We start from the raw sequence: 10,065 nt of genomic DNA on the forward strand, positions 1-10,065 counted from the left end.
TATCGTGATGTTGACCGTGTAAGCCTTCTCTATTCGAAGATTTAGAAAGCGATCCCTCCATCTGCCAGTCTCGTTCCGAAAGAATCGAGACCGGTAAATCCGATCGATCGTCATCTCTCGTGGAATTAGAGATCTTAAACGGGGAATTAGAAGTCGACTCGAAGGTTGGATTTGAAGAAGTAAGAATTATACGGGTAGAGATTTTAGGCCGTCCATGTTTGTGACGTGTAAGGTCTTTCCTTGTTGGGTGAAGGTTCTCAGTCGGTGAGGTTCGGTGATTCTGTTAGAATTTTAAATGAGAGTGGATTTGTGTCATCGATCGGAACTCGCTTTCTAGGTTTAGGTGTGATGATTTATCTTTGATTTTAGTAGGATGCTTTTAAAAGCTAGGTGCCGCTGATAGTAAGCCTAATTTGCTTAATAAAAGTCTACAGATTAATGTATTAACTAATAGACATTCTGTGTAGCTACTTAAAGAAGATGGAGAGATAGAAATATTCAGTGCGATAAGCTTCTTAAGCGTTAGCCGTCAAAATTTTTTATTTTGAATCTTTACGTTTTCTATGTTACAATAATTTGCGTTATGGTTTCTTCTTTAAAAGTACATCAGTGAGCATTAGGTGTTTATTATCGTAACATCGTGTCAGATGAAAGAATATTGAAATCCTGAAATATATAACTTATATTTAATAGTTCTTAATTTAAAGGAACAAGACTGAAGAAACGATTCACCCTACATTTTGCTGTATAATCTCCGAACTATAGACCACATCTGTTGCTTGTCATTATAGAACGAGGTTAAACACACCTCGTTTATCATATTTATACAATTACCTCTCATAATTACCTCATTAATACCTATATATCTACTAATTACCAACCATTATACATCATTTACAATTCAAAGTCAAATTAATCTGAACCCTAAGGTATAAGCAACCCTAGTCCTACCGCCCATCATACGATACCATCTTTCGCGTGTTAATTATCGCAATTATAAAACTCTAACCCTTTAACCATACAATTAATTTCCAGGCGACAGTTGTCTGCGATCAGTTGACCCAAAATCAACAAGCAAAATTGTCCACGATCAAATTGACAATCAAGTTTCGAAAAAGCTTGTTCACCAGAAAAGGACGTTTTAATCAACGGCTTCTATTTAATGTTAAATGCCAGATTGGACATAGAACAATCGAGAACTGTCACGATTATCATGCTGGATATAACAGCCCCGCCATGTGACCCGATAACTTCCGCATCTCGCGATTCGTATCGCGAGAATCTCGGCTAGCTGATGCGAGATTAGAGATAACCAGCGTTTACGGCAGAGAGGATTTCAAGTTCGACTAGGCTCTAGACCAGAGCAAAGCGAGTAGCTCTCGTACCAGCCTCTGTTCACCTTCTCATCCTCCCTTAAAGCTCTTCTTCCATCGAGCCGCCTCCGACTCGCGGCTTGCAACCAGAAGCAATTATGCGACAGCTACCACTCTCGTTTCAACCGCATGCTTTGTGTCACACGATTCTTGTAATAAGTAGGGGATGAGAGAAGCTCTCTAGCGATACTGTGAATAACAAGGAAACCTTCCGAACCTGAACACGTCCATTTTCATGTGATTTGTACGGAAAGTAATTTTTGAAGAGATATTTGTCAAATATGTATTAGGTTGTCCGAAAAGTTTCTTTCGTTTCATAAGGTGATAATAGATGAACAACAATTTCTGTTTTATATTATTTTATTGAAATAGGTATGATCCATTTCGTTCTATTTCTATTATATAAATATAATATAGTATAAAACAAAATTATATAAATATAAATATAATATAATATAAAACAAAAAAACATTGTGCGTCTATTATTTCTTATAAAACGAAAGAAACTTTGCGGACAATCTAATATCTATTATTATTTGATATTCCTTCTGTTCAGTAGTCCTAAACGGAGGGTGAAAACAGTCTTTAGCCCTGGAAGGCGAAAATGTAATTTTGAAAATAACTTGCAATTAAAATTGTAAAACACTTGCCGTCGATGAAGTTTTACAACGAATAAGTTTGGTGTTTTTTTTTCTTCGACATATTTGTTGAGCATTGTGTGAAGAATAGTGTTTGTATGAATGAATATTGATTGTTTGGTTAATTAATTATAAAATTACGCGCTAGAATAAATGTATCTTAAGGTTACTCGAGAAAAAGATTTTTAGATTAATTTGTCATATTTTGTATCGTTTTTATGTACATGTCACTTTTGTAACTGGTGACGAGAAGATAGGGGTGTAATGAGAAATACATCCACTGATTTGACCAGAATCAGTTATTGTTAATAGTGTTCAAATTTGTTCTTGTTATTTTAAATACTCTTTTATATCTGTACATTTTAATTGTACAAAATATAGGTTATATCTCATAGTCTATACAAACTTCAGTAATAAAGTTTTATTAAAAAGAACCCTTCACAAGCATCGGTGGTTTAGTGGTAGAATGCTCGCCTGCCACGCGGGCGGCCCGGGTTCGATTCCCGGCCGATGCAATATGGAATTATTTTTGCATTTTTCTCATTGAAACAACCCTAATACTTAACCTATTTCAACTAATTTTTCGTATCTAATGAAAACAATTTTCCGAGTGAAATATAATAGAATTGTAGCAAAAGCATTACCTTTTACTGTTTCCAATACCTTCTTTCATTCCTTAAATATATAAATCAATGGCAATTGCTATAATATTTTACCCATATTTTCATAGTTCAACACAATTTTTGTATTACACAAATTATTCTATGAAATTTATACGCGTGGCTTAACAGATGATTGATCAATGAAAAATGAATATGGACAGATTGTACATTTCAACGAAATGGTATGGAATAGTAAGTAGCCGGCATTATAATAAAACAAAAATCTCCGGGGGAAAAGATAGAAAGAGAATGATAAATTTATGAATGCCCGACAGTAAGGTAGCCACATCTGGCGAAAACCAGAGGAAAATCCCACGTTCGATACGCTCCTACGGTAATACCGCAGAACATATGCTACGGATACGAATATGTTTTATACATTGCATGCTCGATTCTATGTGACTTTAAAAATTTCACCAAAAACGTCCGGAAAAATTGTTGCAACCCGAGAAACTCGAAATTTCTTATCACAGACGTCTTCCACAGAATCAAAGAAAATTCACGTTCGATCGCATTCATTTTTGTACAGCCAGAATATTACATCAAAATTAATATAACACACTTAAGGTATGAAAATTTTTTAATTTCTGTTTATATTCATTGTTTATTTGTAAATTCGTTTCTTTAATATCTCATAAATGAAGGAGCTTTTCTACTGTATAACTAATTCAATTCATTATAATAACGCATATAAATCCTAACAGTTTCATATATTTATTAATCAAAATATATTTATAAAAATGTATTTATAAAAATCTCGGAATTTACAAGAGAGTTCTGTATCTAGATACGAATCTTGTTACGTTTCCTGCAATTAACTCGTTTCTGGAAAAAGCACACATGTACTATTTTTCTACCGAGTCCCTCAAACGATCTTCCAGCTTAAAAATTACGAAACTACAAATAATCTTCGTCACACCAAAAATTAACGAATATGCATCAGAATCCTAAATTACAAACAAGTTTCCACAACTACACCACATCCATGATATCGGTTGCACTAAATATCACAAGCCACTATCCACCAATCCTTAAACCAACATGCCTAAACTTTGTCAAACAGTAGTCACCAATGTTCAACCATGTATTCAGAGACCTAAACTTCGACCTATTTGTTCAACGGGCCAAAACATTACGGCACTTTCCAACTCTGTGAAACGTTCGCCAAGCGATCGTCAATGGAAACGCAATTGCACGAACGAGACCGCGACAAATATTTGCACATTTGTGCGTGACGAGGATCAGCGTGGTTCGCGCTTTATTGTACGCATACCGCGAAGAGGAAACGGCCAGATCGGCCATAAGGCGGCGTTTTAGCGTGACACGATTTGCCACGGCGTAATCAGCCGTGGAACCGGTCGAACACACGCGAACAACGCGACGAACCACGATCCAATGCTTTACTCGCGAGTGTTTTTTCAAGCTTTCACCCTCTAGCCGCGCCTTTTAATCTCGCGACACGTGTCGTCAGACGTCAGGTTACTTTTGTCGCTGACGATTGTAAAGTGAGAAATTATGTGTATTTGTGATGTATTAAAAATATGGAGATTTGGAAATTTCAGACTCTTAGGACAAATTTTTAATTATCAGATTAATGATCGACAATTCTAGGTTTAAAGAGTTTCTTTTGGAATACGGAAATTTGCTATGTTTTTTTTCATTACAGTTGACACCATATCTAACAATAATTTCTTTCATACTAACTTCTATATAATATAGTGATGTTAAGTAAGATAATCTGTATACAGATAAACGCAATAAACAGGATACAGAGTGTCGTTTATAAGAAAACGAGTGAGTTTATAAGAAATTTAAGATAAAGAATATCCGAGATATTAGTATTACTGTAATTTTAGACATTAGAACGAGTATAATGTTTAGATAGCTTCGAGTAATTACATTGGTACGTATTCGTCATGTAATTTGCTTCCTTCATATCATTTATCTTATTTAAAACATATTTTCGATACGATACGCATACGAAATCATACATTGCACAAACATCCACTATCTCCTAACTAACCCATTCTCAAAAGAGACATAATTCTTGCCAACTATTTTAATCTCTTCTAATCTGTACCACTTGATATACCGTTTTATATTCGACATTTCAGATTACGATTTTCGTACATCCATAGCAAGGTAGATCTTTTTACATGTTCGATCAATCGCCAAAAGAGACTTGGAAGCATATTGCGTAAGTTCTCACCCGTTTAATAACATTCTAAGATGAATAGTAAGCGTACGACTGGCTTTGTAAGTCGCGGATCACCGTGTAACAAGGTTTGCCTTATGAATAAGTGATTGTTCGTTGCGAAAAGGTCGCATGAAGTTTCTTTCTGATGTTAAATTCGCGGAGACGGAACGGTTAACTCGACGATTACGCGATAATGAGAATGCGAAACGCTCGATAAGATTCATTCTGTGCAGGCAAAAACCGTCTTCCGTGATTAAATCGATCTTTTTACTGGCCTGGATGGTCGATGCCCTACATCTCGTAATTCTCTTAAAACGGACACTTCAGCTGCTCGAGTACTGCTTATCGGAGTATAATAAATACTTGAACGAAATTGATTATGAAACATGCAGGTGCGGTTAAAGAGCGAAACAGTTTTGTCGAAGGTAGATTATTGGTAAATCCATAATTTTCGTAATATTTGATACTCTCGGAAATCGAGGTTCCATTAACATAGTTTTGTGTGAAATATGAGAAGACCTTTTTGTCCGTAACAAAAATATTCATGAAGAATTAATTAACTCGAGGACAAAGTTAATTATCACGATTTTAAAAAATTTTTTAATTTTAGTACAAGAACATATGATCGGTTTTTAATTTCTCAAAGAAACAAAACGATGAACATTGATGAAATTTGACTTCTACGTAGTTCGACCGACTAACTATATTATCAGTAAAGTATAGTTTCCATTGGTACGGTTATTGAGAAATGGAAATATTTCTAACTTTAATTTGAAGTCGTATATTCAATATTGAAATATGGTAAATATTTGCAGCGTGAGAATTGAGTACAAAACAGATATATATATAGATAACCACTAACTGTTTTAAAGGCCAATTCAATTAGCAGATCCTTCGGCAATGCTCACTGAATCGAAACGAAACAAGAAAATCTGGTTTCGTTTCCTTTGTTTTTGCTATCAGTCTAATTATGAGCAATCCAGACCTTGTTTCAATGAGCATATAATGGTACACGATCATTTATCTGTCAGCATTTTTAGCTTTACGTTGAAATATACAATATTTCGTAAATTAGAAATACGTGTATCTTTAGTTTTCACTTGAATACGAAAGTAGTTCCACTTTAGTTTTACTTTGTTCGCAGTTCACAATTTGCAGAGCACAGTTCTTTACTTGTTTTCAAAGTAAAAGTCTCCAAACTCTGTTTCTAATAATCCAAATATAAATTTATAAATCCAGGCATATAAATTTATAGATCCAGATTTTAATAGCATGATGATTGAGATTAAAAGCGAATTTAGTAAATAGAATAGTCGTCTTCCAGTTTCCACTAATTTCATTCAACATTAAATACACAATTCATCGCAAAAACAATCGTAACGACGTGAAAAATACAATTTGCTCGTTATCGAGAAAGAAAGCTTCAGATAAGCCAATTTTTATGAAAAATCAGAAGAAAACTTCCTTGACGCAGGAAATCTTATGAGAGCACGATATCTTGAGGACGCGTCTATTTCAGAAAAGGTAACAATGCAACGTGTGCCGGGTATGGAAGAATCGTAACGTCCACTCGAAGCAACCACTCACGAAACCGGTAATTCCGTAATCCACTTGGTGAGTTGCGACTCTTCAGGCTTGGATATCATCGGCCTACTTTCCAACAGCATCCAGAGAGCCACGTAAATCATTGTGGTCGAACGTATAAACTGTTCCTTGAGCCGAGTGTTGCCAAAGACCAATGTAACAGTGTTGGAGATTGAGAAATACGTAGATCAATTAGGTTTTGTAATACTTTGGAGGATAACTTGTCAATGCTCAACGGAACTTGTAGTAATTCGTTTAAGGAAAAGCGAGTTTAGAATTTCTTCGTCAAAAATTTATCGAAAGAAAAGAGGTTACTATTTTCGAATGTATCGATGTTACCAGCGTATCAAGATAACTGAAAGCGAAGTTTTGTCATTTCCATGTTGTATCTCGACCCCTCGTAACTATGTCACTATCTTTTAGGTCTGTGTTCGAAATGCATTGACAAAGACGAGGTCAGAGCAAACAAACCGTAAACGAGTTTCGAGAGGACGAATCGTCTATGGCGAGGAAACCACTTCAGTTTCAGCTGGCGCTAATCGCAGGATTATATTTTACAGCGGCGTCAGCCTGTGTCATATGCACATTTGCATCTTTATTGTCACAACGTTCGTGCTGATGACAACGTTCGCGGCGAACAATAGACGGCGAGATCCACCAATCTTTCTTTCTTCGAATCATTACTTCCGCGTGATAATCGCGCTCGTACAATGGCAAGAAAAGTGTAACAAAATTTTCTGATCGCTAATTTTTTGTATCGCTCTAGATGCAAATTATCTTAGTAAGATACTGAGGTTTATACATATAACGTATAAGATTCTTATTTAATGATCCGTATAATTAGATAAGATCTTATCGAAGATACCAAGAGAAAGTAGAAAACAAAAAAAAAATTAATAACTAGTAAAATTTCAAGATCTGTCTTCGTCTAATATTAGATACTCTGACATAAGGCAATTTATCCAGACATAATATAAAATCTAAAAAATACCGATGTGATCCCGATACTGCCTGAACAAAATATAAACGAAATGCATATTGATCAAATTCGACTTGCTTAACACATATGCTTACACTATGGGATCTATTTTACAAGTCATAATCACGGCGAAACCGCAAAGCAACGAAAATACAAAAGACAGACCGCGTCTTTGATTTCTCTAGGCGTAAAGGATTATATTAAGTAATTAATTTTGATGGTAATTAAATTCATCTGTAATTACAAAATTCAATTATCCTAGGGCGATCCCGTCGGTATATCGGCGTTTACAAAAGCCAGGGAACAACGAGTGACCTGTGCACGCAGATCAAAGGAAACCGAAATGTGTTAGTTTATGAGCCGGTCACGGGATGCAGCCACAAGAGATGCAACAGAGCGCGTTACTTTGCATAAAGCCTGTATACCGGCTCGCATACGCATTTGCATCTTTATCATCGTATCATTTGCAAACAGCGGCCGCATTTCTAGTTGATGTCGATGTTTCATGACTTGTTGACAGAGAAATACGAGACTATGTCGCGTTCGTTTTCAACGATATTTTTCATTCGTTTCACATCACTTTTCTGTTCCCTACGCGCCCGTTCAAAAGTATCAAGACACTTATGGAAAAATAAAATACACCTAAAAGAATTATTACTTTCTCTGGAAATGCCATATATTTAATATTATAAGGGAACTCTCATCGATTATGTACGATAAAATTATATCATTTTATGCACAGTTGCTTACGAAAATATTCGATCATTTATAGAAACCTTTTATGAATATATTACGCGTGTGAAATATTTCGAAATTTCATTAACACTATGACGAGATTTATTATCACAATTACATTGGTAAAGTTTTTCCACAATGTTTAGACTATAAATTGTAAGAGTGAACACATAATTTTTCATTAGCTTAGCTTTTGCATGTCTTTGTGGAACATTCCAAATTTTAATTTTACATGGATACAAAATTCAGACTGATCAATTATTTCTCTGACAATTTCGATTAATAATCGTGTTTCTTTACGAGACAAGTAAATGTCTTAATACTTGTGAACGGGAGCGTGTACGTTCTTCTTTATCGGGAATGAGAGGATGGGTGATAAAGGTTGGAAGATATTTTTATAAGTACTTTCTCGAGGGTCTTCTTCTTTTTCTATTAGCCAATTCTGGAGGGAAACAAGCAACAGTACTTGGCCCGGTATTTTCATGCACAAGGAACGTACTTTACGTTGTACGAAGCACCACTCGAGACAACCCATGACCCGAGTGCCACCCCCTTGCGTTCTACAGTCGCTTTTAAGGCCCCTGAAAACCTTCAGTCACGATGAAAATGTCGGAAGAAAGGGCAAAGCTCTGCGCGAGAAAGAACTCGCGACACATGAGAACGTACAGAAAGTAAGTGTTCACATGAGAAAATGGAAAATTTTTTGGTATCGTGTTACGTATTTCTAAGTTTATAATAGTACGGTGAAACTTTCGTCACGTTAGATGTTCCAGAGTTTTATGTCTGGATTTTAAGATGGAGAATTTAAAAAAACTGCAAACTAATTTTCAAATGCACAAAATTTATTTACTCTGTGCAAATTTTCAAACGTTCACATTTTTATATTTCAACACTTTTAAATGTCCAATCTTCCAAATTTTCAGATTTTTTTCACTTTGAAATATTTAGGATTACCTTTTCGAATCTTCATATCTGTCGATTTTAAATATTAAACATTTTTAAGCTTTCAAACTCGCAAACTCTCAAACGTTCAAACTTTCAACACTTCACGAACTCACAAATTTTACAATTTCCAAATATTTTCGGAACTTTTAACTTACCGATTTTCAAAGGCAGTCCAATTTTAAATAATTAAAATTACACGCGTGTAAAATTGCAGAGTTCCTACTTCGTACAATGCTACGCTGATGTAATTATCCTGCGAATCTACACAATTTCTATTTCTATTACTTATCTTGCTAATAACTCTTCCCTGCGAATTATATTATTATATTAAATTACACGTGAAACCCAGTAAATTTACAATAAAATTTCATACGTTTCCCATTGCCTTCCAACACTTCTCCGTATAATATATCCCAGGATGCATTTATCTTTTAATATCTTTGCGTGGACGTGGTTTGAAAATTTCCTTTAGTCTGAGGCTTGAAGCACATAGCTACACACGTATAAATATGTACGTATACTACGTTTCGAGCCAACTAAATGTGTGCGTGTCACAAGTTTCAAAAGCAATCATCATTTTGCAATAACGAATTCCAAGTAAAACTGCGTCGCTAATTGCAACGAAAGGCCAAGTATCACGAGCACAGAGAAACAGAAAGAGAGGAAAAGAAGGTAAAAAGAAAAGAAGGCAAAGAAATTGGTGAAATTCGGAGAAACGGCTGGATGTGCAAGCACTATAATTTCCTGAGGACGAAATCCAGGAGGAGACCGCAAAAACGAGCAGTCGAGGGGAAGAGGATCGAACGACGACGTTTCGAGTGATCGTGCGCTACATTCACTGAAGAAATCCTTGGAAAAAAGGAAGACGCGAGGCGTCCTTTATCTCGGTCGATTCGTTTTATCGGCGTCGTTCAGTCGAGCCGGATGATGAGTTTTCCTTTATTTGTTTTCA

General features: G+C 35.5%; 1 non-coding gene across 1 annotated transcript; it reads left to right on the forward strand.

The window, feature by feature from the left end:
* The first annotated feature begins 2,455 nt into the window (after positions 1 to 2,455).
* Trnag-gcc lies at positions 2,456 to 2,526 on the forward strand. Its single transcript has one exon. It is a non-coding gene; the product is annotated as a tRNA-Gly (tRNA).
* The last annotated feature ends 7,539 nt before the right edge of the window (positions 2,527 to 10,065 follow it).

This window comes from Bombus bifarius, unplaced genomic scaffold, assembly GCF_011952205.1.
Source record: "Bombus bifarius isolate JDL3187 unplaced genomic scaffold, Bbif_JDL3187 scf7180000008048, whole genome shotgun sequence".
In the NCBI taxonomy this organism is placed as follows: domain Eukaryota; kingdom Metazoa; phylum Arthropoda; class Insecta; order Hymenoptera; family Apidae; genus Bombus; species Bombus bifarius.